The 24076-nt window shown below is 39.2% G+C and overlaps 3 pseudogenes; 1 reads left to right on the top strand and 2 right to left on the bottom strand.

Annotated features, from left to right (window-relative positions):
- The window catches only part of LOC124510213 (60S ribosomal protein L7a-like), a 123311-nt pseudogene that overhangs the window by 29137 nt on the left and 70098 nt on the right, over window positions 1-24076 (bottom strand).
- LOC124510215 (elongation factor 1-alpha 1-like) lies at window positions 6902-8067 on the bottom strand (annotated as a pseudogene).
- Window positions 18521-19128, top strand: LOC124509870 (alpha-ketoglutarate dehydrogenase component 4-like; annotated as a pseudogene).

The following is a 24076-nucleotide window of genomic DNA, read 5'->3' as shown; positions in this document are numbered from 1 at the left end:
CAGTTTAGTGTTCAACTCTTGATTTCAGCTCAGGTCATGATCTCACAGTGGTGAGATCAAGTCCTGCATCGGGCTCTGTGCTCTGCAAAAGCCTACTTAAGATTCTCTCTTCCTCTGCCCCTCCCCTGCTCCCTCTCTCGAAAGAAAGAAAGAAAGAGAAAAAGAAAAAGAAAAAAGACAAGTCTTAGAAAAATGCAAAATATCAAAACTGAAACAAAATAAAATAGAAAATCTGAATAGTAATACAGTAAAACCTTGGATTGCGAGTAACTTGTTGTACAAGTGTTCCCCAAGATGAGCAAACATTTCTAATACATTTTAACTTTATAAACAAGCAATATCTTGCAATACGAGTAGGACGTGACACCAACTGTCAGATGACCACAACTGAGCCAATGGTTCTCTCTCCCTCTCTCTCTCATTGCAGGATTATGGGTGATCATTTCCCATGCTCGGATGCTTGTTCCCAGGCTGTGGTGTTTGGCAGAAATCAGTGATTTTTCAGAACATTGGAAGGTGCCCACAGCTGGCATTGGTGTATTTTTTGTCACTTCAAAGAACCTATGGACAGTCCTTTGCTTTTCCATACAAGAGTAACCTTAGGGATACTTTGCTTCATTCTAGGTCAGGCTGCCTGCAGACATAGACCCTTTCCTCTGCTGCCTTATTGCCAGTTACATTAAATACAGTATAGGACAAGAGTTTATTAATACTTTACTGTAGTCAACATACGTTAGTGATAGTGAAAGTCATCTTACACAATAACCCTCCTCTCTCTTGTCTCCCTCACACCAGCCTTGAAGGTTTTCAAAGGTAAGTGCAGGTTATTTATTTTTCTTTATATTTTGTATTTTCTTTATTATTTTGTATTATATTACAGTGTTGTAATCATTTTTACATGAATATTTTTGGGTTGTGGAACGAATCATCTGAGTTTCCATTATTTTTTTAAAATTTATTTATTTGTGAGAGAGAGAGAGAGTACAAGCAGGGAAGGGGCAGAGAGAGAGGGAACATAGAATCTGAAGCAGGCTCCAGGCTCTGAGCTGTCAGCCCAGAGCCCGATGCAGAACTCAAACTCATGAGCCATGAGACCATGACCTGAGCTGAAGTCGGACGCTTAACCAACTGAACCACCCAAGTGTGCCTCCATTATTTCTTATGGGGAAATTTTCTTTGATATGCAAGTGCTTTGGATTACAAGCATATTTCCAGAATGAATTAACCAAGGTTTTACTGTATATATTTAAATAAATTGAATCTATAATTTAAAACATCTCCACAAAGAAATCTTCAGGTCTACACACCTACACTAATAAATTCTTCCAAATATTTAAGGAAGAAATAATACTAATATACTCAAACCCTTACAGAGAATTGGAAAAAACAAAAACACTTCTCAACTGATTTTATAAAGTCAGCATAATCTTATTACCAAAAACGAGGTAAGGATATCACAAGGGGGAGAGGGAGTAATTACAATCTTTTCATGAATATCAATTCAAAAACTCTAAACAATATGTGACCAAAATGAATTGAGACATATAAAAAATAATGCATTATCAACAAGTTGAATTTATTCTAGGAACACAACGTTTAATATTCACAACTAGCATGATAATATCAATGAATCCATAAAAAGCATGTGATAAAATTCAACACTCATTCATGATTTTTAAAAAATGTTTTAAAACTAGAAAGAACTTCCTAAATGTAATTAAGAATACTTAACAAAAATCCTGTAGCAAGTATAACTTAGAGGGAAATATTGAAAGATTTGCCCCTAAGACTGGAAATGAGGCAAAGATACCCATTCAGCATTTCAACTCAACATCATATTAGAGATAGTAGCCAATGAAATAAACCAATAAAAAGAAATAAAAGGCATTTTTAAAACAGCCATTAGTCAAAAATTATGTTTGGAAAAATCCAAAAGAAACTAGATGTCCAGTTAGAATTCCTAATGAATTTAGACCAATATACAAAAAAAAACAAATGTATTTCTACCAACTAGAAAAAAAATTTTAAACGGTTTTAAAGTACCATTGGGATGGGCTTGTAGCTATGACACCATGAAGCAGTCAGCAAATCCCCTCTGCAAAACAACAACAACCAAAAAGGATAAAACTGGCCACATCATTCTTCATGACTTCATCTTTCATGGAGAGGGGCATTACAATATTGAGACTGATAAAGCTTTGCTCCCCATCTAAGGGGGCAGCTCTGTCCTCTGGAAAGCTGGCCTACAAGGAAGTTCTTCGTTGTCTGGTGAGTACCGATCAGGGGTCTTAAAAGAATCTTCACAGGGACTCTACCTTCCAGTTCCTTCTCAGTTCTACATACTACCTCATTCAATTCTCCTACAGGTGAGAAAGTGAAAGTATGAGATGGGTAAGATGCCCCCTCCTTGACCTACAAGTTGGAAGGAGCCAAAAATAAAACCTCTCACTTTATACCCCAGTGAACACATACTTGTTGAACATTTGCCATTGTACATGCTGATGTGCGTATGAGGTCCCCACTCTGTGAAGTTATAGGTCCCTCAGGAGACCCACTGTATGGAAGCCACAGTTCCCACACTCTCTTGCCTTACTGCATAAGGCAGAGAACGCATATGTGTGAAGAAGCAAGTGTGAGACAGGAAGGAGTGGTGATTATGTCGAGCTGGAGAGTTTCTGCCTAAAAACATTCAGATTCAAAAATTGGTGTATATTCCCCTGTGGGCCAAAGAAATGAGCCTGCAACTTTAAAGGTCAGCACCCCACTCATCCATCATCCACAGGGGAGCCATCCCAAAGGGAAAAGAAAAGATAAAACAATTTCAGCTATCAATACGTCGTGTGTGGAAAATAAAACGGACTTATGTGAGGGCAAATATGGAAGGAGAGGGATGTGTTAACTCTTCAGGGAAGATAGCCCATTCCAGAGCCCTGCCTGTCTGTCTGTGTCTCCACCAAGAGTTTCCAGTGAGGAACTCAGTTCTCAAGAGGCTTATTCTCTGACCTGTGCTTATGAAATGAAGTAATCCAAAATTCCACTCTGATGAGGCGAGCTATTAGAATAATCAGGAAGATGATCTCTTCTTTGGAAAATCTTACCCAAAGATCGTTGAAAGAGCTAGGTTTTAACAAGTCTGGGCAGATTCTGAAAAGGAACGATTGTCTTACTAGAAAATCGGCCTGTCACTTTTCATGCATTCCAGAAATCACATATTATAGACAATTTGATTATTTGAGTATTCTGAGGTTTGCCTAGCACTGGACTTTGCTCCTGGTGAGCAACTTATGTCTCTCCATGTTGTTGTTGTTGTTGTTGTTGTTATTGTTTTGAGTTTGTTTTGTTTTTCACATTATATTCTTTCCAGTAGTTCACATCCTTGTCTCGCATCCTTTTCATGGTCCAAGCTTTGGTCTTTAATGTTTTGCACCTACTCTCAGTAAGATGTTTCACATGTGTCATTGCCAGTTGTTTTTGAGAGAATTCTTCCTAGCTTAGGAGTCTGGCAACAAACAGTATAGCTTGTTGCAGTGTTCTCTGTATACTAGGAAGGGGGGGGAGGGCATGAGCTTTCAAATGTAAGTGTAAGTATAGGGTATGTGTCGGTATAGTTATAGACATAGGTGTAGGTATAGGTGTTGGGGTCGATGTAACTACAGGTGTGGCTACAGGTGGCTACAGGAGTAAGTGTAAGTACAAATTATCAGCACAAGTACAGTCTGGTCATGCTTGGAGTCTTGGCCATGGTGGCAGAACTTCTGTGTGGGCAGCTCTCATTCATACCTAATTGACAAATGACGTGGGAGACCTTTCAGGTCTTCTATGTCTCTTTTTGCCCCTAACTGCTCACTTCAAAGGAAAGGCATGGAAATAGGAAATACTAACTAGCCAAGTTAATAGGTCTAGGAAAAAACTGGAGGGGGGGTGGAGAAAATATATGAAAAAGAAAGGGAATCAATTGACTCTGGGTATCCAATAACCCATGATGAGGCTAGTTGAGTTTTAGCTGTGTTTGTGTTTTCACAGCCTAGGCCACAGACCTTTGAGATGATCTTGTTCAGGGAGAGGAAATAGATCTTATTTCAGTGTCACTTCTGGCTCCCTGGCAGTGGCTATGTGAAGACGTCATCCCTGTTATAGGTGTAGGAGGAAAGGTTGACAGTATGCTGCTCCCCAGGTATTTCCCCCCGTGATGTAGTCCGAAAACCTCATTTCATAAATTAAAAAGCAAAAACCAAGAGAATTTAAGTGACTTGTCCAAGGCCTCATAGCTACTTAGAAGCAGCTCTGGGACTCAGGTGTGGTAACTCCAAAGCAGTTCCTTCCATCACACCGTTATGCATAGTACCTGGCACACATAAGTAAGAATAATTCACACTGTAGATAGGTGGGGTGAAAACATGAGTAGGCCGAATAAAGACTTGCCAAAAGATGTGCATGTCCTGATCCCAAGAATTTGGTTGTTTCAACAAACATTATTCAATAGGCACTGTGTTAGTTGTTTGGGATAAAAAGATTTATTAAAACACAGAACCGTGGGGAACCTGGGTGGCTCAATCAGTTGAGCGTCTGACTTCAGTTCAGATCATGATCTCACAGTTTATGAGTTTGAGCCCCACATCAGGCTCTGTGCTGACAGCTCAGAGCCTGGAGCCTGCTAAGGATTCTGTGTCTCCCTCTCTCTCTCTCTGCCCCTCCTCTGCTCACGTTCCATCTCTCCCTCTCTCTCAAAAATAAATAAACACTAAAATTTAAAAATTAATAAATAAATAAAACAGAACCTATTCTCAAGAAGTTCATAGTTTAAGGAAACATATAAACATAAGCAAATTCCATTCACAGTCTCAGAGTTATTTTTAATTTTTTTTAACGTTTATTCATTTTCGAGAGACAGAGAGAGTGTGAGTGGGGAGGAGCAGAGAGAGAGGGAGACACAGAATCCCAAGCAAGCTCCAGGCTCTGAGCTGTCAGCCCAGAGCCCAATGCGGGCTCGAACCCACAAACCACGAGATCATGACGTGAGCCTTGGTCAGATGCTTAACCAACCGAGCCACCCAGGCACCCCCTCAGAGTTATTTTTAAAAAGGAAAATTCAAGGACTTGCTTTTTCCATCTTACAAAGCTCAGATCACTGCCTCTGCTGCCTTCCTTAACCATCTGATCACCTTGCCCTCTCTCCTCACTATTATCCTTATAATGTAGTAAGTTAACCTTATAACTCATTCTCTGTACATGAGTATCCAGAGCACATTTGATGGGGAGCTCGTTGATCTGAAAACATGGGTCAGACCATTTAACCAGAGTCAATGATTCCTTTATCATACTGTCCACTCCACTCCAGCTATGATGACCACATAGACCAGCAGCCATAGATACTAACTACATAACCACTAACCTTGGCTTCTCCCCAATCCTATTAGCCTGGCTGATAACACAGATTCAGTTCTGTAAAGACCCATACCCATATATAACCATGAAATAAACACCTTTTCTCTAAAGTCTTTCCCAATTTCCCATTTCAAAGCCTGTGCCTTAACAAATGAGGGCTCTCAAGATCAAAGCTGCACCTCAGAAGTTGTTTGCCTGACTCTGGCAGAAAGGCCTAGCAAGTACTTAAACATTTCCTCCCACCACGCTGCAATAGCTAAACAGGATGATAAAATAAATATTTCTCCCGATAGGTAGGTTGCCTTTTCATTTAGTTAATGATTTCCTTTGCTGTGCTTTTTTTTTTTTTATTTACATCCAAGTTAGTTAGCATATAATACAATAATGATTTCAGGAGTAGAATCCAGTGATTCATCCCCTACATATAACACCCAGTGCTCATCCCAACAAGTGCCCTCCTCAATGCCCCTTGTCCACTTAGCCCATCTCCCCACCCAAAACCCCTCCAGCAACCCTCAGTTTGTTCTCTATATTTAAGAGTCTCTTGTGTTTTGTCCCCCTCCCTGTTTTTATATTATTTTTGCTTCCCTTCCCTTACGTTCATCTGTTTTGTATCTTAAATGCCACATATGAGTGAAATCATATGATATTTGTCTTTTCTGACTGAAAAATTTCTCTGAGCATAATGCAGTCCAGTTCTATCCACATAGTTGCAAATGGCAAGATTTCATTCTTTTTGATCGCCAAGTAATATTCCATTGTGTATATATACCACATCTTCTATCCATTCATCTGTTGATGGACATTTGGGCTCTTTCCATACTTTGGCTATTGTTGATAGTGCTGCTGTAAACATTGGGATGCATGTGGCCCTTCAAAACAGCACACCTGTATCCCTTGGATAAATACCTAGTAGTGCTAGGATCTTTACCCTATGATTGCTAGATTGTAGGGTAACTCTATTTTTAATTTTTTGAGGAAAGTCCATACTGTTTTCCACAGTGGCTGCACCAGTTTACATTCCCACCAGCAATCCAAAAGGGTTTCTCTTTCTCCTCCTTTGCAGTGCCTTTTAGTTTGATGCAGCCCCTCTTGTTTATTTTTGTTTCTGTTATCTTTGCTTTTGGTGTCAAATTCAAAAAAATCAAGTGCCAAGACCAACATTTGTTATCTCTTATCATGCCACTCTAACAGATGTGAAATGATATCTCATTGTAGTTTTTTTCCTTATTAAAATTTTGTTTTTATGGGTCTCAAATTCTGTGACAGATTTTTGGTCAAGTTGTTTCCATTAAAAAGTACTGCTTTTAAAAACTAGTAACTTAAAACTGCCATATACACAAAAGCCCAAACGGTCCACAAAACATTCTCCTTTCCTTCTGAAGGTTTTACAATGCATTGTTATCAGTAACCAGTCTTTTACTATTAAACTTAAAAGGCCAGTTGACACAAACGGTTCTGAGACCGTTCTTCCACCACTGATTAAGACTGGGGTGGCAAGTATTGGGGGTAATATTCATTTAGACTTCTGAGCTTTCTGGGCAGACCTCGTGACCTTGCCAGCTCCAGCTGCCTTATTGGCCCACTGCTTTGATGACACCCACAGCAACCGTCTGTCTCATGTCACAAACAGCAAAAAGGCTCTCAACACAGAAAAGCTTGCCAGCGACCGTATCAACAATGGCAACAGCACCGGATTTCAAGAACTTGGGGCCATCTTGCAGCTTTTTTCAAGAACGACAATAAATCTTCAGCTCAGCACACTTGCAAATAATGTGAGCTGTGTGACAACCTAGCACAGTGCATATCTGGCACTGATTTGGCCTGGATGGTCCAGGATAATCACCTGAGCCATAAAGCCATCTGTTTCCATTAGTAGGTCGTTTTTGCTGTCATCAGCCACATTGCCACGATGAACATCTTTGACAGATACATACCTGACATTGAAGCCTATGTTGTCCCCAGGAAGAACCTCACTCAAAGCTCCATGGTGTATTTCAACAGACTTTACTTCAGTTGTAAAATTGACCGGAGCAAAGGTGACCACCATGCTGGGTGTAAGCACCAGTCTTGGGTGTCTAGGTGGCTCAGTCGGTTGAGCGTCTGACTTTGGCTCAGGTCATGATCTCACAGTCTGTGGGTTTGAGCCTCACATCAGGCTTGTGCTGACAGCTCAGAGCCTGGAGCCTGCTTCTGATTCTGTGTCCCCCTCTCTCTCTGCCCCTCCCCTACTCACATTCTATCTCTCTCTGTCTCTCTCTGTCTCTGTGTCTCAAAAATAAAAATAAACATTAAAAAAAAAAAAAAAGAACACCAGTCTCTACCTGGCCCACAGGGACAGTACCAATATCACCAATTTTGTAGACATCCTGGAGGGGCAGACACAAGGGTCAGCTGGATGAGCGGGTAGCCAAATGCAGAACCAGAACTTTAAGCAGTGTGGTTCCACTGTCATTGCCATCTTTACATGTGACTTTCCATCCCTTGAATCAAGGCATGTTAGCACTTGGCTCTGGCAGGTTGTCACCATTCCAACCAGAAACTGGCATAAATGCTACTGTGCTGGGCCTGTACCCAGTTTTCTTAATGTAGGTGCTGACTTCCTTAACGATTTCCTCATATCTCTTCTGGCTGTAGGTAGGGTGGCTCAGTGGAATCCATTTTGTTAACACCAACAATTAGCTGTTTCTCACTGCGGTTTTGGTTTGCATTTCCCTGCTGCTTAGTGATGTTGAGCATCTTTTCATAAATCTTTTGGTAATTTGTAGGCCTTCTTTGTAGAAATGCCTGGTCAAGTTATTCTGCCCAGTTTTAAATGGAATTGTTCTTTTTTTCCTATTGAGTTGTGGGAGTCCTTCATAGTTTGGGGATAGCAACTCCTTATCAGATATACGATATGCAGACATTTTCTACTATTCCATAGGTTGTCTTTTCATTTCACTGCTTGTTTCTTTTGTTCTGCAGAAGCTTTTTAGTTCATTGTGGCCCCACTCATTTATTTTGTGTTTGTTGTTTGTGCTTTTGGTGTCAAATAAAAAAAGAACTGTTGCCAAGATCAATATCAAAGAGATTTTTCTTCATGTTTTATTCTAGGAGCTTATGGTTTCAAGTTATGCTTAAGTCCTTAGTCCATTTTGAGTTAATTTTTGTAGGTGGTTTAGGATAAGGGTCCCATTTCATTCTTCTGTGTATGGTTATCCAGTTCTCCCAGCACCATTTATTAAAGAGACTGTTCTTTCCCCATTGCATATTCTTGGCTCCTGTGTTGTAAATTGATTGACCGTATATGTAGGGTTTATTTCTGGGGCCTCTATTTTGTTCCATTAAATAGAACCTATGTGTCTGTTTTTATGCCAATATCATACTGTTTGGATCACTTTGTATGCCAATACCATAGTGTTTGGATCATCATCAGTTTGAAGCTTTGTTCTTCTTTCTCAGAATTGTTTTGGTTAGTTGGGTTCTTGTGATTTCATGCACATTTAGAATGGCTATCATTGAAAACATAAGAGATAACAAGTATTTGTGAGGATGTGTAGTATTTGTGCACTGTTGGAGGGAATATAAATTCGTGCAACCACTATGGAAAATAGTATGGAGATTACTGAAAAAAATGTAAAAATAGAACTACCATATGATCCAGAAATCCCACTTCTGGGAATTTATCAAAAAAAAAAAAAATGAAAACACTAACTCAAAAAGGAATCTGCACTCCCATGTTCTTTGCTGCAATATTCACAATAGCCACAGGGAAACAACCTAAGTATTCATCAGTGGATGACTGGATAAAGAAAATGTGGTATAGTGGAATACTATTCAGCCATTAAAAAAGAAAGAAATCCTGCTATTTGTAACAACATGGATAGAAATTGAGGGTATTATGCTAATTGAGGGTATTAGTTAGAAAAGACAAATGCTGAATGATCTCATTTATATGTAGAATCTAAAAACATCAAACTCATAGAAACAGAGAGTAGAATGGTGATTACTAGGGGGTGGGGTGGGGAAAGTGGGGAGACATGGTCAAAGGGAACAACCTTTCAGTCATAAGATGGTAAGTTCTGAGGAATCTAAGGTATAGCATGCGGACTATAGCTAACAATACTGTATTATAAACTTGAAAGTTGTTAAGGGAATAAATCTCAAATGTTCTCACCACAAAAAATAAATTGTAATTAGATGATGTGACAGAAGTATTAGCTAACACTAGGGTGGTAATCGTTTTGCAAAATATTAGTGTATCAAATCACAACATTGTATACCTTAATCTTACATAATGTTCTATGTCAATTGTATCTCAATAAAGTTAAAAAATAAAGCCAGGGGCGCCTGGGTGGCGCAGTCGGATAAGCGTCCGACTTCAGCCAGGTCACGATCTCGCGGTCCGGGAGTTCGAGCCCCGCGTCGGGCTCTGGGCTGATGGCTCAGAGCCTGGAGCCTGTTTCCAACTCTGTGTCTCCCTCTCTCTCTGCCCCTCCCCCGTTCATGCTCTGTCTCTCTCTGTCCCAAAAATAAATAAACGTTGAAAAAAAAAAATTAAAAAAAAAAAAAAATAAAGCCAATCATAATGATTGTCAGCTTGCTGTGCCTATGTGACTTTAAGACAGTATTGCCAAAGAATATGGCCAAATAGTTATACAGGGATTAAAATTGAACCATGATTTTGGGTTGTTTAAATAACATGAATTGTTTAAAATGCAAATATATGTGAAAAGCTGTTGTAATTCTCAAATTTTTAGTCATAAAAAAACACTTTTTATGGCAAGTAAAGAGCAGAGGTTCTTAATGACTAACAGGAAATAGACAAAAATAGCAATACATGCTTATACTGAAGTAGAAAGAAATTACATGTGAGAAGAATCTTCCTGAAGGTATATTTATTACTGACCAAATATTAAAAGTTTGTCATTCACTATTTAAAGATATCTTTCTTTTATAACAATTTGCAATTTACAGAAAAGTTACAAGAACATACACAGAATTCCTTCACCAAAGCTGTCTTGCCCCGTTATTAACATATCTATGGTCCATTTGTCAAACTTAAGAACATTGGTATAATAATAATAATAATAATATTAACTAAACTAAAGGCTTTATTCACAGCAGCATTATTGACTATAGCTAAAATGTGGAAGCAACCAAAGTGTTTATCGATGGAGGAAGTGATAAGCAAAATGTGATAGATGCCTACAATGTAAAATTATTCAGCTTTTAAAAATGAGGTAATTTTGTGCTCACTTCAGCAGCACATATATTAAAATAAAAAGGAAGAAATTCTGATATAAGCTACAACATGGATGAATCTTGAAGACACCTTGCTATGTGAAAAAGACTAATACTATGTAATTCCATTTATATGCGATACTTAGAGTAGTCAAAATTGTACAGACAGAAAGAATGGTAGTTGCCAGGGTCTGGAGGAAGGGTGGAAAGAACAGTTATCTTTTCATGGGTATAGAGTTTCAGTTTTACAAGATGAAAAGAATTACAGAAATGGATAGTGGTGATAGTTGCACATTATGAAAGTATTTAATACTACTGAACGATACACTCAAAAGGGGTTAAGATGGTGAATTTTATGTTATGTGTATTTTACCACAATTTTAAACACTAAAGGAAGAAAAAAGACAACCATTTAGACTCTAGTTTTTGAAAGTGATGTGCTTTGGAGTTAGACGTAGCAAAATCCTAATGGTTGCATGATCTTGGACACATGATTGAACTTCTCTAAGTCCCAGTCTCTCCTTAATAAAGTGAAGAAAATAATAGCACCTTTCTCATATGGTTCAGGAAAAGATTAAATTATATAAGGCAGGTAAAATTCTTGACACACTGTCCAGTACATAATAAGCACCCAATAAATACTAGATATAATAGCTATATATTCGCTTTTCCTTTCTAAAAGCATTATCAAAACTGTGACACAGTTGTTTCACAGGAACCTCCAGTTACCTTTCTTTTTGCATTCTAGAAAGATCAGAAGAGAGAGCCTTGAAAGGTGTACATTTATACATGCATATGCATGTATGGATATTTGTATGTATGCAAGTTTGGATTATTGTGACTTGCTAATCCATGCACATGGTATAGAATTCAAACAGATTTTATACAGAAGCAATTCTGAAAGTGCAATCCAAGGTTCTTGAGATCCTTTGCATAGGTCTGTGAGATGAAAACTATTTTCATAATGGTACTAAGATATTGTTTCCCTTTCTCACTCTGATTCTCTCTCAAGGGTACAGTGGTGCTCCCCAGAATCTCCATAATGTGTAAGATCGCAAACACTGAATACAGCAGCTAATGTAAGAATCCAGCTGTCTCTTAAGCCAGACACTAGAAAGATTTACAGGAAGAAAAAAAAAAAGCCAATGCCATTCTTCTCACTAAATTCTGTTTTAGAAAATATAGTTATTTTTTATTTATTATTTTATTTTATTTATTTATTTTATTTATTATTTATTTTATTTATTATTCAAGGCTCTCTTTTTATTTTTTATTTAACAAGATATTATTTATGTTAACAAATCATGGGTTTATTCTTACTTTTAAGTGAATTATTTAAAAAAAAATTTTTTAACGTTTATTTTTGAGACAGAGAGAGACAGAGCATGAACAGGGGAGGAGCAGAGAGAGAGGGAAACACAGAATCTGAAACAGGCTCGTCAGCACAGAGCCCGACGCGGGGCTCGAACTCACAGACCGTGAGATCATGACCTGAGCCGAAGTCGGACGCTCAACCGACCAAGCCACCCAGATGCCCCTTAAGTGAATTATTAAATAGATCTTTTTAAGATTTCTGTTTTAACTTCTAGTACAGTAAATATTGATGAACATATTATTCATATAAACAAAAACACTTGGGGAACTTCAATAATTTTTAAGACCAAAAGGGGTCCTGGGGTGCCTGGGTGGCTCAATCAGTTAAGCATCCAACTCAGGTCATTATCTCATGGTTCATGAATTCGAGCTCTGCGTCAGGTTCTGTCTGACAGCTCAGAAACTGGAGCCTGCTTTGGATTCTGTGTCTCCCTCTCTCTCTGCCCCTCCTCCACCTCTCTCTCTCTCTCTCTCTCTCAAAACTAAATAAACGTTTAAAAAAAGTTTAAGTAAATACATAAACATTTAAAAAAATTTAAAAGACCAAAAGGGGTCCTAAGACTAGAAAGGTTGAGAACTGTGAGAAATAAGTCTCTCTCCCATACCTATCCCCCTAGGTACACAATTCCCCTCACCAGAGGCAGCCTTCATTACCAGTTTCCTGTGTATTGCATGCATATACGTAAAATAAATATTATGTAAGACATATTATTTTTATTTTTACAAATGGTAGTATGTTATGCACATTGAGAATTTTGAAATAAGAAAAAGTGATCATTATTTCATCACACTTTCCAACTCTTCCCTCTAGAAGAGCCCTTGGAGCATGCTGTGTTTACTATCCCAGCTATTACTGAGGCATTCAATGACACCCACTTTTCTTTGGTTGTTCACCTGCCAATGACAGGGTAAGAGAAATTTGTATCATGTTTATGACCATAAGAAAATTTCCATTTTTAATTTTTTGAGATGACCTTCTCTTTAAGCTAATAAGATAGTTGTAAAGACTTCAGAGTGCTAACTCATTTTCTTCTCTTTGCGAGTCTTGTAACAGCTCCTAAGCCAACATAACTATAATTATAATGTAACCCAAAGAGATGTATGAATCAAGCCAAAGAAGGAATCCCTCTTTATCTTTGGTGAATTCATGATTATTTCTGTATTTCTTACTTACTGATTCTCACTTAAACTGCTTTTAATCTGCAACTAACCCTTCCACGGAGTTTCTAATGTCAATTGCTATAATTGTTCCAGGAGTTCTATCTGGTTCTTTTTTCTAATACTTACTACAGTAAAACCTTGGTTTGTGAGCATAATTCATTCCAGAAACATGCTTACAGTCCAAAGCACTTACATATCAAAGCGAATTTCAAGAACCTTTGATTCAGTTGTGATCATGTGACATTCCACACCGAGTACTACCCTTATTGTAAGACATCACTCGCTCGTCTTGCAGAACTCACAGAACAAGTTACTCACAACTCAAGGTTTTACTGTATCTTCTGTTCGTAAGGTTTTGTTTCTCTATTATGATTGTTATTCCCTCATTTGTTTAGTTATTTATTCACTTGAACATACTTAAAGACATGAATAATTCCAAAATCTGAAGACCCTGGGGATTAATCCTGTCGTTTGTTTTGCAAAGGCCTGGACTGAGAGCATGCTCTTCCAGATGTGGCACGTGCTTCTGGCAGGTGTCCAAGGATGCACCATTATGGTAAGTTTTTGATTGAATGTTATTAGAGCATGTGGACAAAATAAATTTGGATGCCTAAACCATGTGAGAATAGTCCTGCAGTTACCATTCATCAGGAAACGCTTTTTTTGGTCAGCGACTAGCCGAAAGTAGTTGTTTTCTAGTCCACCTTGTTCATCATTGTTGCTGCCACTGCAAGTCTCATCAATTTCTTACCCAATGGACCTAAAACCTGTCTTCCGTCCTGTGACGCCATTAAAATCCAAGTATATTGGTTATTGAGACCTACAAACCCTTCCAATTTTTCATTTGACTCTCAAGTTTTGGCCCTGGAGTTTCCCCTTCTTTCTTATAAATTCAGCTATGCACCGAAAAGGATGCCCATTGTAATTTGTCTAGCATTTTTAAGTGTTTTCCGTTGGAAGAGGTAACAGATAACTTAGTCTGCCATATCGCTGGAAACAGAAGTCCTCGTTACTCTTTATTGTTCAAGTTTAGGTCACCTAAAGACAAAACCAAATTTATCTTCCAAATTGTTTCTCTTCTCAAACCTAAATCGCTGCATTTCTCCAACTTCATATGAGAGTGGAAAGGCAAAATCCTTTATCAACGCTCTTATTGCCAACATAATTTTGACATTCTTCTGTTAAGAGAAACTGTAAATCACAGAACTGGTTGTGTTCTCCTGTTGTTTCAACTGCTAAAGAGTATATAAACACAGCAGACATGTTAAAAATCTACATTTAATATTTCTATTATCAGCCTTCCAGGCAGTTTTGCCATCAGAGGATTCTTGCTCTGGCCCTCCCAATGCAGTATCTGGTCTCATGGGCTCTTTTTTCGCACTCCCTGTTGATGTATCCCCATCCTCAGCTTCAGATTTCCCTCTCTCTCTCTCTCTCTCTCCCTCCAGTACACACCAGATTGGCTCTCTCTCTCTCTGGTTCCTTTCTCAAATGAACACACATCTCATCAAAATGTTTGACACATCTAAGGCTTTCCCACTAGCATATTCCATCTTCCTTGGAAAGAAAAGAAAAAAAGAAAAAAAAGAAAAAAATGTACTCCTAGATCATCTCAGCCTTATTTACCCAGAACTGATGTTTAAAAAAGGGTTTAAACAAACCTCTAAAAAAGAATGGGCATGATTAGCAATTACCATGAAATATTTATAGCAATTAGTGGCCTGACACTTGGAGATCTCTAACTCTGGTTTGTAGAGCATGGAGCCTCCAAGCACAAAAACTGAGAGGTTTTGAGTGTCTTTTATTACAAAAATAAAATAAAAGCAGGACTTTACAAGCAAATATTTTACAGAAGCCAGACTGTTCAAACATCAGGACCTTGAAATTTCATAACTTTACCCAAATGAGCCTGCAGCCATTTACCTAAAAAATACCCACCAAATCTTTGGGAAATGTTGGCTACAAACTCTTGAGTTGAATACTAATTCCTAGGGCCTGCAACACCACTCTAAAATAGGCCAGTCTGAGCAAGGGCATATGGGAATCAGGTGATAAACGTAATCCAGTGTCACCTCACAGCAGTCCCCAGGAAGTTCACATATCCTTAACTATTTCTCCCATTTTTAAAAAATTTGTTGAACACATTTATTTTATTTTATTTTTTTATTTCAGCTCCAGCGTGGGGCCCGACACAGGGCTCAATACCATGACCTTGGGATCATGACCTGAGGCGAAATAAGAGTCGGGCGCTCAATGGACTGAACTAGGCACCCCAAGAATTTGCATTTCTGACGAGCATCATGTGATGCTAATGCCACCAGTCCATAAACCACACTTTGAGAACCCACCCTGGATTAAGACAAGGGACAACAAAGTGTTTGTCCTGCATTGTCTGCCCCATTTTTTGTCCTGAAAATGCCATCTCTTATCTAGCAGCCTGACGCTACTGCTCATCAAAGCCCAAAGCTCATGAATCATCTTTATGCTCCAGGATCTTCACATGATATTTAGCAACATAAAAAAGTTTGAAAATGTAAATGTCCGGTATCTCTTCTGGGAGCTCCCTGATTTGTAGGACAATTTGTGTCCCCATGCTTTATACAAACGCAGGAAACAAGGGACGGTCGGTCCCACGTTGGCATTATCTGACAGACTTACAGGTAGTGGTTACGATTTGAAACGGTACCCAACAAATTCAAGCACTGACTGTTCTTGCAACGGTTTTGGTTTTTTGTTTGTTTAGTGCCTGATTCTGAAGGGGAAAACAAAAATGAGTAAGACGTGGTCCCTGCGCAAAGACACCTGAAAGTTTACTGGAAGAAATAAGCCGTGTAAAAATAGGTTTATTGCAGGACGAGGAGCGCAGAGCAGGAACAGAACACTAGACCTGGAAGCAAAACACCCCATGCCTATCGAAGCTTTGCTGCTGACTAATTGTGTGACGGTAGGGCAAGTCCCTGCGCCTGTGTGTGCCGACAGACTCCGGGATCCGTATCTGATAAATACACAGACCATAGGTATACCTCCCGAGCTCATGATTCTCCAGGATGGCTCTGCCCCTGAGAGCTAAGCCCCAGGGATGAAAGCTAATCCTGGGATAGATAAAGCTAAGATATCAAGACCCCGAGTACTTAGGAGAGCCTTTCTCTGCTATAGTGAGCGCCTACCAAGAGGCACTCAGTACATCCGCCCACTGCAGAGAGGAAAGGAGCGTCTACAGCTAGCTCGTTCTAAAAAAGAACCCCCCTTTTTTTTTGAGAATTTACCATTTGCCAGGCACTATTTTTAGTTAAATACATGAACTCAATCTACACAACAACCGTATGAGGAGCTGCTGTTATCCCTTCTGCCTCCAATGCTTTTCCCCAGACACTCACGTGGCTCACTTCCTCACCCTTTTCAATTCTTTGCTCAGGTACCACCTTTTTAACGAGGTCTACCCTGATTGCTGTCTTCCAAAGTGTAACATCCTCCCCCCACCAAAAAAAGAAAATCCTTATTCCCTTTACCCTCCTCTACATCTTTTCTTCTCATCACATTTATCACATCCTAATAATACTATATATAATGTACGTATGCTTACTGTTTCCTGTCTTCCCGTATTTGAATGTAAGTTTTCTGAGGGCAGGGTGTTGGTTTGCAACTTTGGGAGTTCTCCGGCTGAAATTCAAACCTGGTCCCCCTACACAGAGGGCAAGGAGAGACCAAAGAAAGAAGCAGGCCAGTCCAGATTGGTAGGTCATCATACCTACCTGCCAGAATCTTAAAAGTTTATATAGAGCGCTTAACAGGGTTCAGTCCCATATACAATCCAAATGGTCTCAACAACACATTTCTTTTTTAAGGTTGTGCCCTTGAAACAGCTCTGGCTACGGGAATGATGCTCAGAATGTACATTCTGATGATGGGGGGGGGACTAAGAAGCCTCCTGTCACCTGGGTCTAGCTCTCAGATCAGCTGGTAGTCACGCCCTCTTGATGACTTCCCCCAACACAGAGATCTCTGTTTTGTTCACTGATGTGTCTCTAGTACCTCAAACCCAGGAAGGCAAACCTTTGTGTACAGTTTCAGATAGCAGATATTTCTGGCTTTGGTCTCTGTTCCAACAGTCTCTGTTCCAAATAAACTCTGCCCTTCATCATTCAAAAGCAGCCACAAATAATACATAAGCAAATGGATATAGCTGAGTTGAATAAAACTTTACTTACGGACGTCGAAGCTTGAATTTACTGCAATTTTCACATATCACAGAATATTCTTTTTATTTTTTTCAACCACTTAAAAATGTAAAAAAAAAAAAAAAATCTTAGTTTACAGGCCATAAAAAAACAGGGAGAAGGCTGGATGCAACCCCAGGCCACAGTTTGCCAACAGCTGACCTAGAAATAGTAAAGGTTCAAATGGAATATTTTATGCCAAAGTATTTGAGGGTACTTGAAAGTGTTATTTTAAGTATATTGAGCATTCCTTATACAATCATGTCTATGTTATTATTGTGCTTCCCAAGTGCTTTTCATAGTCAGCACAGAGGAAAATTTAACTTTATCACGTCTCTGAATTACGACTCATTTGAGTTAGTTAGATTGGAAATCAGAAATTTCTCAGTAAAGATGGTAGATGGTCAACCATTCTGGCCCCAAATATCTCATCCATCTCCCATTGTACGTCATCAATAAAACAAGCTCTCAACGTGAGCTTTAGATTTGATTTTATGATTGTTTAAAAAGCAACGGACAGCACTAGAGCTACAGCAGTTATGACAATGTGTATGTTTTTGACAGTGACTCATGCTGAGAAAAGATGAAGTTGGCTCGTGTCAAAGGTATAGAAAAGGCTGCATGAGCGGGGATGTGTAGAACTGGAACTGGAGGATTAGCTCAGCGTGTTTCCGACGTGTGGGGCCCGTGGACGACAGTGCTGTGCCGGAGAGGTTAGTTCAGGACTTTGTTCTTATAGACACAGCCTGCTCTCCTAAGACCAAGCTGGACATTCCACAATCCCATACTGACACACAAAGGAAGCACTTCCTATTGTAGGGAGCCAATAAGTATTTGAATTAATGGATGAATATATAGATAGCTTTGAACTACTGGGGGCAAAGAAAACACTCATTCTAGTAAACAGGCCATCAAAAAATATGATGATTTTTTTTTCTGCTCTATTCTTTTCTGCCATGGGAAAAACAAGAAACATAAGCCCTAACACTTGGCCACTTATTCATTCATTTATTTCACATTTATCGAGTATATGCTATGTTCCAGAAACTCTACAAGGAACTGGACTTACAAAACTAATCAAGGCCGCAGGACTGCACTGCAGCTTTCAAGGGGAATAGACACTTTCCTTCCTCCATAAAAATTAATTAAACATTTGGGTCATGATGGGCAGTGAGATGGCATCTGCCCGCAGGGTTGTTCAGGCACATACTCCATTAATAAGGTTTCCTGACAGGGGGTGCCTGGGTGGCTCATTCAGTTGAGCATCTGACTCTTGATTTTGGCTCAGCTCAAGATCCCAGGGTCATGGGATGGAGCCCTGTGTCTGGCTCCACACTAAGCGTAGTGCCTGCTTGGGGTTCTCCCTCTCTACCCCTTTCCCCTGCTCACACGTGCTCTCCCCCCGCCTCTCTCTCTCTCAAAAATAAAATTAAATTAAATAATAAAATTTAATTTAATTTAATTTAATTTAATTATTTAATTTAATTTAAAAAATAAGGTTCCCCGACAGAAGAGACAATACTAAACCAAACATGTCAGAAGTTTGAGACCAGCAGGACGATGATCTCGCTCTCATTCAATTTCACAGCATCCTGAGGGAAGTAAATCACCAGACTGGCTGATGCACCAGGGTCCACCACCCACTGCAGAAATAATAAAAATGTTACCTCAGAAATCCAGCAAGAAACTTGTGTCTCAAGAAGAAATCAAATTTATACAAACATGGAGGTCCAGAATAAGCACCGTTTGGCATCAGACACACGAATAATAGTCTTTAATATAAAGGACTTCCAAAATGGCACATGAGAAGTTATACATTAAACAACTTGAATAGGTATTTTGTAAAAAAAAAAAAAAATGAAATATAAAAAATTTAGATGAACACTTATATTGCTTAATGTGTGTATCCCAGTCAGCTTCTCCTAATTAGTCAAGTTTACCTAATTATTCATATACCTATCAAAGTATACATGTTTAAATGTTAGCTTATTTACAATTATCAAGTTTTTAATTTTTTTAATGTTTATTTTTTTAATAATTTTTTTAATGTTTATTTAAGAGAAAGAGACACAGAGTGCAAGTGGGGAAGGGGCAGAGAGAGAGAGGGAGACACAGAATCTGAAGCAGGCTCCAGGCTCTGAGCTGTCAGCACAGAGCCCGATGGGGGGCTCAAACCCACAATTCAATGCTTAACTCACTGAGCCACCAGGTGCCCCAGGGGTGGTAAATCGTATTCATTGATTTCATTTACTGTTTTCATTGTCATCATGTGTGCAAATTATGATAACCACTAACTTTTTCAAACTTAATGTCTGAAAACCTCATAAAATCAACCTAAATATTTACCTTATTAGCGCAATTTACAAAACTTTAATAAGGTCTTACAGTGCCAAGGGTATGTATTATTGTGAAAGTAAAGTTTCACAAAGCTAAATAAATTGCCTCCCATACCTTAAAAAAAGTAAACATTTTATTTTGTCTTGATATAAAAATAAATATAATTCAGGCCGGATTCATTATGATGTTCATTGTTTTTTTCTGAATTTAAAATAAATTAAAATTACAACATTGTTGTGGGCCCCTACAAGTGTCATAGGCCTTGGGCACTGTGTCTATGTGCCTAATGGAGATGTTGGCCCTGTGACAGTCTCTGCCTTCCTGCCTTTCATCCTCCATAATTCAATAACGTGTTTCTTTCATGTTTATTTATTTTGAAAGAGAGAGAGAGTGTGTGTGTGTGTGTGTGTACTCATGCATGATCAGGGGAGGGACAGAGAGAGAAGGAGACAGAGAATTCCAAGGATGCTGCATGCTGTCAGTGCAGAACCAGACGTGGGACTCAATCTCACAAACCGTGAGATCATGACCTGAGCCGAAATCAAAAGTCAGAGGCTTAACTGACTGAGCCACCCAGGCGCCCCAATCCTGCATAATTCAAAAGTTTCTCAAAGGGGCTGAGCATGATAGGTGGGGATGACAGGTAGAATTCCAGGGTGTGGGAGTCTTGAAGGGTAATTATGAAGAGTTTCCAAATTGGGGAAGAGAGGGCTGTGGCAATGGGGTAAAGAGGATGACTGTGTGGAGAGACAGTGACAGCAGCTGAGGGATGTTAGGTTCTGAGCAGGGTGAAGAGAGGATCTAGCTGTGGGTTGGGCACATGGTAAGGGTGGTAAGGTGAGATCATAGAGCAAGAGATGAGGAGAGTGACCTCACAGCTTAGTGCAGGCTGTCAGAAGCCTGAGTGGAATGTGTGTGTATGTGTGCCTTAGCGCTAGTCATTGAGAAAAGCTGGGAGCAGTGACGTTCCAGTAACAATAAACATACCTAGCTCCACATTTTGATTTCTAAACATCATTCTCCTTTAAAAGGAAGTAGGAGTGGGACACCTGAGTGTCTCAGTCAGCTGGGCGTCTGGTTCTTGGTTTTGGCTCAGGTCATGTTCTCACAGTTTGTGGGTTCAAGCCCCACATCAGGCTCCGTGCTGACAGTGCAGAGCCTGCTTGGAATTCTCTCTCTCTCTCTCTCTCTCTCTCCCTCTCTCTGCCCCTCCCCCTGCAAAATAAATAAACTTTTTTTTTTAAGTAAAAATAAAAGGAAGTAGGACTCTCAGAAGAAATGGCAGGAAAATTACAAATGAGCATAGAATATCTTATTCCAGAAAGCAAGGAAGTACTAAAAAAATGATAGGGACACTACCAAATTGGGGACAATTTGATAATAGATTTGATAAATAATGATAACAAGAGATTAGAATCCAGCGAATAAAATAAGTATCCATGAGTCCATACCGATATGCATGAGTTAATTAACTAATTGATAAGGAGAAGGGAAATTTTTTTTCCTTACAGCAGAATGCCAACTAATAAATATAGAATGAATGATTAGATTAAAAATCACTGTCTGGCAACCATCATAATAATATTGATTCAGATAAAAATAATCACTGGATTGCACAAAGGGCAAGAATAGATATTTTTTTTAAAGAAGACATCCAGATGGCCACCAGACACATGAAAAGATGCTCAACATCACTCATCATCAGGGAATGCAAATCAAAACTATAATGAGATATCACCTCACACCCGTCAGAATGGCTAAATCAAAAACACAAGAAATAACGAACGTTGACAAGAATGTGGAGGGAAAGGAACCCTCGCGCACTGTTGGTGGGAATGCAAGTTGGTGCAGCCACTGTGGAAAAGAGTGTGAAGGTTTCTCAAAAAATTAAAAATAGAATTACCATATAATCCAGTATTTCCACTAGTGGGTATTCACCCAAAATAAATGAAAACATTCAATTGAAAAGATATATGCACCCCTATGTTTATTGCAGCATTATTTACAATAGCCAAGATATGGAAGCAGCCCAAATGCCCATCCATAGATGAATGGATAAAGAAGATGTGGCATATATACAATGGAATATGACTCAGCCATAAAAAAAAGAATGAAAGATTGCCATTTGCCACAACATGGGTGAATCTAGAGTGTGTAACACTAACTGAAATAAGTCAGTCAAAGACAAATACCATGTGATTTCACTCATATGTGGAGTTTAAGAAACAAAACAAAGATAAAAAGACACACACACACATGCAACCCACCAGACTCTTAACTATAGAGAACAAATTGGTGGTTGCTAGAGGGGAGGTCGATGGGGGATGGGTGAAGCAGATGAAGGGGAGTAAGAGTATGCTTATCATGATGGGCACTGACTAATGTATAGAATTGTTGAATCACTAAATTGTACACCTGAAACTAATATAACACTGTATGTTCATTATACTTGAATAAAAAAAGAATAATCAATGGATGCTAAAACTCATGAGTGAACATTTGATATAGAATTGGATATTTAAATAGTCTCAAAACACCTCCCACAAAATACTAATTAAAAGGGGAGAGAGAATACTTCTACAGTAAAGGAGACTGGCAGGTACTCTTAATCAAGTGGTCAAAGTGAATGTTACCATTAATAAGACAAATTAAAATTGTGCACCACCTATTGGAGGCAATGAGAAGACCAACCCTTTTGTGATATTCCTGCCAAAAGTAAAAAATAAAAAAGCGTTCTCTAAATATAATTATGAAGAAATATCAGATAAACTCAAATCGAGGTACCTTTTGCAAAATAACTGCATAATTTTATAAAGTGTGAAGTTTCTAGAAGAAGTCCAGGGAAGAGTGAAGAACTCTCCTGTTTTGAAGAAGACTAGTAAACGTGGTACATGATTCTGGACTTGTTGACAAAACTTGAACGCTGTCTTCAGACTAGATGGTAATGATGTATCCATGTTATTTTGCTGATTTTGATGGTTGTATTTTCATTATGTAGAAGGACATGCTTTGTGAGAGAACCACACACTAAGACGTTTGGTGGGGGGCGGGGGGCAGTGGTGACAAGGCATCGATGCCAGCAAATTGCCCTCAGATGTTTCGAGAGAAAAATTATTACACTGTTCTTGCAAGTTCTAAGTTTGAAATCATTTCAATAGAAGAAGATAAAATTAAATTGAAAATCTTCCAACTTTTACAGGACTTTTAGCCAAGGACTACAGAATTTGTTACTGAAGTGTTGTGTGTTCCCTGAAGAACATGTGCTTTCAAAGATTTATAATATTTTTTAAATGGAGTGGGTTTTTTTTGTTTTTTGGTTTTTTTGCTGACCTAAAAGTATGGCTCCCACATGCAAAACGAATCTGCGGTTCGAGAAGCGAGGACTTTGGTTCCCGCCGGTGGGAGGAGAAAGAGGAAGTAGTGACTGTAAGAGAGCCAGGAGGAACTTCTGCTGTTTTAGCATTCTGTTTCCTGACCTAGGTGCTGGGTGCATCCTTATGTATTCCCTCGAGCTTCATGCTTAAGCTTTGTGCTCTTTTCTGTCTGTGTGTTGTATCAATAAAATTTCAATTTAAGTGAAAAAAAAAAAGACACAGTCCCTCATCTTAAAAAAATCCACAAACCACCAGAAACACCAGATGACAACAATTTTGTCAGAGTTACATCTGTCACACTCACAAATCAACAGTGAAGCACAAAAAAAAGTAACCTACAATGAAGCTCTCAGTTTGTTGTTCAACAGAAATTCAAGGGAAGGTCACTGCAGAAGGCCACAGTCAAAAAACCACGCTCACTCATCAGCTCTCCACGTCATCTTCTCTTGCAGGTATGCTAGATAGCTGTCAGAATCCAATTTTACTACCACCGTGTTCCTGCCTTCCTCTAATAACGTGAGGAGAGATTCTAACATTCAAAGACATTCAGAGATGTTTCCTGTACAGGGACTTGGTCAATCTGAAGACTCCAAGGATGTTTGCACAGTTAGGAGTGTGTCTAAGCGAGGCCCCATGGTACTGCTGTCTAAATCATACATGTGGCAGGATTCCCAAGGATGTGAGTAAAAATAAGAAGGAATGTGTCTACTGGGAATGCATCTACTGTGTGATGTGTTGCATATGCAAAGTGTCCTCCTCACCAAGGGTGTCGTTTTCCCTTAGAAATCCCAACTCCCTGAACCGGGCAAGTACAGCCCTATACAGGCACTTGGACCCCTTTCCTCCACACAGTGGTCCTGCCTCCTCTTACTGCTTCTCAGACTTCAACCTGGTGACCTTGTTAAAATGTGGGTTCAAATGTGGGGCGGCGACTCTGCGTTTCTAATGTGCTTATGCTGGTGCTGGTGCTGCTGTTCGGTGGCCTCTCCTGGTCAGCCAGGTGTT

Source organism: Lynx rufus, unplaced genomic scaffold (genome assembly GCF_022079265.1).
Source record: "Lynx rufus isolate CCGP_SWC_20201006 ecotype Redwood Valley unplaced genomic scaffold, mLynRuf1.p SCAF_15, whole genome shotgun sequence".
Lineage (NCBI taxonomy): Eukaryota > Metazoa > Chordata > Mammalia > Carnivora > Felidae > Lynx > Lynx rufus.
The sequence above is the reverse complement of the archived record's forward strand: the minus strand, read 5'-3'. Positions and strand labels throughout refer to the sequence as shown.